The following is a 6282-nucleotide window of genomic DNA, read 5'->3' on the forward strand; positions in this document are numbered from 1 at the left end:
TAAAATGTGCCCCCATAAAACAAATATTAGATCCAAATCCAAGGAAATGACAGTTGTCATTGGATCACAAATTGGCTAATTTTTTGATTACATATCAAAATACTCCTCCTACAACTACTGGTAGAACACCAGCAGAGTTGTTTCTCAAACGACAGCCACGAATCAGATTCCCGCTGTTAAAACCAAATTTGGCACAGTCCGTAGAAGAGACACAATGAAGACAGAAAGAGAATCATGATAGAGGTAGAGTAAAAGAGAGAAGTGTGAAATTAATCCAGAAGGTGAGAGTGAAGAACCATCACCATAAAGTGGTTAAAGTGGTTACCAGGAAGAGTGGTGAAGATATAACTCCAACTTCTTCTTTAGCATTATAATTGGTTATTAGTAATAATGGAAGAAACATTGGCCTTCATTGGCCAAATTAACGACTAAGTCAAAATGTTATGCATTCTCCAATCTAACTCATTAAAAGCAGTGTCTGAGGAAAGCGAAACTTAAGCATTCTTGGATAAAACATAGCTTATACATTAACCCTTTACTTGCCTTGAGCAGAAACATACAATCAATAAACACTATTATTTTCAGGTAACCCTAATTTCTAACAATATGGATGTGACTGGATTGAAACTGTTGTATCTGTAAGCACTCTAGTAATGACTCCACGAGGTAAGGTATTGCACTTGAACTGTTGTGACCTTAGTCCATTTATTGCAGCTCCTGAATGAGGGTACAGTAAGGTGAGCTCCCTTTTATACTTGGTTACCGGCAGTGTGCAGGTGACCTCTAGGCCTCCACCAGTTGCACCCTCTGGTGGTACAGGCATATTGTATACAGTGTGAAGATACATTCAATGGTCTTATGTAACTGTACATTGAGTGTACAGGGTATATACATACACAACATCACTCCCCCCTCAGTCTTGTGTCACTGGCCTTTGCACTATGTGCTCTGGCCCTCGACTTGAGTGCCCAAAGCCCTTGCATTTTGTCTGTGCTTGGGAATGGGGCTCTCTCCCTGTGGAACCCCAAGTCCTTATTGCCACGACATTGGGAAATGGTCAGCAGTGGACAGTTGGAGGTGGCAGTGGGGTTTGAGTGGGTTCTGGGTGTGATCCATGTGTGCCCATGGCTACATACATCAATTTTCCTCCCCCCGTACATAGACCATGTGTATGGCTTGACATCTGCATTTACATACATGTACAGAGAATGGAAAACAAAAATTAGAATTGATTACATCATTGTTTGGGTTTTGCAGAAGTGGAACGAGTACATATGACAGGTAAGGTACATACATGGTATTACAGTCTTGCCCTGGGGTGTAGGTGCAAGTGGGTGACCGAGTAACCGGACTTTGTCCAGGTTGTCAGATGGCGGCGCTGCTCCCTCTGCCAGCTGGGTGGGCTCGGATCGCTCCCCTGGCTGTGTCTCAGGGCCTTTGTCGTCGCCTAGTGGTGGGCAGAGCCACAGGAATGTGAGGCCTCCCTGTCCTCCTTTGAGGGCTGCAGGGTCTCCCTGCTGCCCTTCAGCAGTAGTGGGAGCCTGGTCATCCCAGGTCCTGTCGGGAGGGCTGGAGGGTTCTGGCCTCTTGCTCCCGGTACTGGCCCTGGTGGCCAGAGAGGTAGGGCCGATCTGGGGCAGGGTGCCAGTAGTGGTGCCTGTGCCATCCGCAGATCGCTGGCCCTGCAGTGGGTATGCTCCCTCTGTGTGTGTCCACACTCCCTGGGGCATCACATTGGTCCCGGAGGCGCAGGCTACATGATCGGGTAGCCCATTGGACCTGGTTGCTTCAAACGGGAGGTTGCCCTTGGTTTTGTCGGCGTGCATATTGAACCCGGCATCGCACATTATTCCATCATTTACATTCATGATACAGTGGCTCCGATCGCACTCGAGTACTAATTCACATTTGTCAATTACATCTTTTCCCTCAATTACATCTTTTCCCTGTATATTACTGGCATCGTTGTACAATATTACATTTAGGTATTTGTATTCATCAATTACATCTTTTCCACGTATCCTACCGGCATCGATATTCAATGGTGCATTTAGATACTTGCATTTGTTAATTACATCTCTTATATTAGTATCACCGGCATCGCTGTACAAAAAGTGGAACTGTCCCTTTAATTGTTCTGGGTTGCCGGTCCCTTTTAAGAGAGCCTTGCAATCTTTACCCCAATCCGGTTCGCTGCTCGGCATCACATGTTGCTCCCTCAACGCTGCCCCTCGTGGTCTGGTCGCGGCCATCTTGATTTCATGCGCTTCACCTCATGGTGCAGGCGCCATCTTCTCTCTCTCCACGAGGTAGACTGCGGTGATCCTTCTCCCCAGGTTCTGCCACTGAAACCGGGAATTTACCTTCTACGTTGATCTTTCTTCGGAGTCCTGCCACTGGAGTCCGGAAGGTGAGGTCTGGTCATTCGGGTTGGATCATTTCGCCGTTGGGAGTGTGGACTGCATCGTCGCCGCGCAGTCGAGTTGGACGGTAGGATCTTCAGGTGCTGCAATGGATGCAAATTTGGGGCCGCATAGGACGTCGATTGCCGGGGCCTGGAGGCTTTCCCAGCTCCAACAGATTTGGATTTGTTTCATCCATCTTCTTCCCAGCAGCGTTGGACCATCACCAGCAATGATCCACAAAGGTAGTTTGTGCATCGCGCCGCCATAGGACATCTGGACATCCACGCTGCCAACGACTGGGATGGTGTAGTTTGTGCAAATGAGCAGCTTCACCTGGATTGGTAGCATTTTGGGTTGTTCGATAGGATTATCCCAGAGTTTCTCGAAGGCCGCCTGGTTCAGCAGCGATTGGCTCGCCACTGTGTCGACCTCCATCAAGACTGGAGCACCGTTGATTTCAACTTCTATTTTCAATGGGGAACTCTCGATGGAGCAGGTAAACACTCCGTATACCTCTTCTTGGGGCTGAGCTACCTCCTAGACTCTCTCTTTATCTTCATCAGCGCTGGAGCCCAGGTGATCGGCCAACTCTTCGTCGACTCAGTGAGTAAAATTTCTTTTACACATGCACTGGAGATGGCCTTTAGTGTTACAGCCTTTGCAAGTATAGTCTCGGTATTGACACTGGTGGGCTCTCTGATTTCCTCCACAGCGCCAGCATGGGGCTGACCGGTTGGCCCCCTGCAGTGGACTAAAGGTTGCGGGGCTCAGGGTCGCAGCCTTGCCTCTGAAAGGGCCATTCAGTTCACTGTACTTGCCGGGTTAGAATCCCGGGGTTGATCATCATCCTTCTGGAATCGTAGGTCGAGGCCATGAACGCTTGGCTCAAGTTAATTGCCTTCTGCAGGGTGACCGTGGTGTCCGCAGAGAGCAGCCTGTGGAAGAGGCCTTCGTGGCCCATTCCAATAACAAAAATGTCCCTCAGTGAGATGGTCGCCAAAATCACACGGTGCAGCCAATCGTCTCAGGTCTGCAGCATATTTTGCGATTTCTTGGCCTTTGGGCTGCCGGTGTGTGTAGAATCAGTGTCTGGCTGTGAGGATGCTCTCTTTAGGCTTGAGCTGTTCCTGTATCAGCGTTACGAGCTCCGCGAATGTTTTGCTTGTCGCCTTCTCTGGGGCTAGCAAATCCCTGACAAGGCCATGAACGGACGGCCCAAAACTGCTGAGCAAGATAGCTCGGCGCTTATCAACCAGCGAGGTCAGTATGTTCCCAGCCAGGTTGTTCGCAATGAAGTAGTGTTCTAGCCTTTCCACAAAGGCATCCCAATCTTCCCCATCAGCGAATTGTTGAAAGTTGCCAAGGTTAGCCATTTTTCGCATGGAAATTTGTATTCTTGTCGCCAATTGTTGTGTCTGTAAGTACTCTAGTAATGACTCCACGAGGTAAGGTATTGCACCTGAACTGTTGTGACCTTAGTCTATTTTATTGCAGCTCCTGAATGAGGGTACAGTCAGGTGAGTTCCCTTTTATACTTGGTTACCTGCGGTGTGCAGGTGACCTCTAGGTCTCCAGCAGTTGCACCCTTTGGTACAGGCATATTATATACAGTGTGAAGATACATTCAATGGTCTTATGTAACTGTACATTGAGTGTACAGGGTATATACATACAGAACAGAAACAAATCCAACATCTTTCAAGAAATATGATAAAACAAAACCAATTTTACATTAGTAACTGGAAAAATAACATTGATTAGAAACAAAGTTAACGAGCATCTTTGTGAAAGTAATCAAGTAAGTGACAGCCACCACAATTTCAGAAATGACGGATCCTGCCTAACCAATCTCCTTGACTTTTCTGAGGACATGGCATCTCAATTGAACATTCGAAAGCCCTGTGACATAGTGGAAGTGAATAAGAATTTCGCTGATAGAGCGAAAGCAGTGAGTACGAATTAGGGGAGTGATGAGGAGATGTACTAAGTGCAGTGCCCAGGGATCGGGGCTGTGTCCTATTAGTTTTAATCTATATAAACAACCTGGTTATAGAAATGCAGTGCAAATTGGCCATATTTCTAGATGATACTGAATTCGGGAGGTGCAGTAGAGTATAAGAAGCAGTGGAAGAATTACAGAAGAACCTAGACAATATTTATAAGCAGGCAGAACTATGCAGATAAGTTCAATGTCTTACACATTGGAAGAAATAAATTAGGAACATACTTAATGAATGGTGTTGCGTTAGCTCAGGGAGAGGCTAAGGGAGTTCTAAGAATGAAAGTAGACTCTACAGTGCATGTGTAGTCAGTATGGAGCAACGATAGGAGGTGTGTGGGGTGGTTTGACCCATCCACTTCCACGGAGGTGTGTGGGGGGCCTGACCCATCCACCTCCATGGCACGAACCTGGTATTGCAGTACTTCCAGGAATGGTGCAGTGGCTCTAGGCCTTTTGGCTAAGAGCATTGGCGCAGAGTGATCCTTGATGTGTGCAAGGTGACCTCTGGCGTTTGTAATCTGACAAGATGATCTGACAAAGAATTGGAAAGATTGGCAACGAATAAAAAAAAACGATGAACAAAGCAAAGCAAAATGCTGAAGCTGTATATTGCTCTGGTCAGGCCACATCTTGAATGCTGCATTTAGTCTACACTTTTCTAGCCTTTCCTCATAATGCAGACCCTTAATAGTAGGGATCAGCCTCATCAGTGAGGCTCAAGGGAAACATCCAAGGCTGGGATGTGCTGTGGAGAAGCATAATGAGACTAGTGTCAAAGGACTTGGTTATGAGGAAAGGTTAAAAAAGCTTGGACCTTCTCGTGGCATCTTAGAAAGAATATGTGCTAGCAAATGGGAGATAAATAATTAGTTAAAAACGCTATAAAATGTATTTTTTCCTTGGAATGTAATACAAGGACATTTTTGATATGATACAGAATCAGAAAAGAATTGTAGTCTGTTGGGGAGAGTTTAAACTAGATTGGCAAAGGGATAGGAACCTGAGAACAAATTCAATAGGGAAAGAAGTAAAGCTGAAATTGGAAAACAAGAATGTAGAAAGTGAATCTGTAAGACAGAGGAAACAAGAGTCAGTAAGTATTAATCAAGGCGGTCTTCCTGTGCTAAATGGTATACACTTCAATGCAAGTATAGCGAATAAGGCAGATGAGCTGAGAGCACAGGTAGACACTTGGGAGTATGACATTATAGCCATTACAGAAACATGGCTGAAAGAGGGGCATGTTTGGCAGCTCAATATTCCTGGTTACAGAATATTTAGACAGGACAGAGAGGGGGATAAAAAGAGGGGTCGCAGTATTGATTAAAAAAACTATTACAGCTGTGAGGAGGGATGATATGTTCGAGGGATCATCAAATTAGGCCATATGGGTCGAACTGAAAAATAAAAAAGGGGCGATCACATTGCTGGGCGTGTATTATAGACCCCCAAACAGTGGGAGAGAGATAGAAGAGCAAATATGTAGGCAAATTTCTGCGAAGTCCAAAAACCATAGGGCAATAATAGTAGGGGATTTCAACTATCCTAATATTGATTGGGACAAATATAGTGTGAAGGGTATAGAGGGTGCGTAATTCCTAAAATGCATTCAAGAGAACTTTTTTAGTCAGTTTGTAACAAGCCCAACACGGGAGGGGACGGTTCTGGATTTAGTTTTGAGGAATGAAGTTGGACAGGTGGAAGGGGTATCAGTGGGTGAGCACTTGGGTGCCAGTGACCATAATTGAGTCAGATTCAAGGTAGTGATGGATAAGGACAAGGATAGACCAGGAATAAAAGTCCCAAATTGGGGAAAAGCTAACTTTGCTAAGTTGAGAAGTGATTTGGCCATAGTGGACTGGAACCAGCTACTTG

The sequence above is a fragment of the Pristiophorus japonicus genome, chromosome 17 (genome assembly GCF_044704955.1).
Source record: "Pristiophorus japonicus isolate sPriJap1 chromosome 17, sPriJap1.hap1, whole genome shotgun sequence".
Classification (NCBI taxonomy): domain Eukaryota; kingdom Metazoa; phylum Chordata; class Chondrichthyes; family Pristiophoridae; genus Pristiophorus; species Pristiophorus japonicus.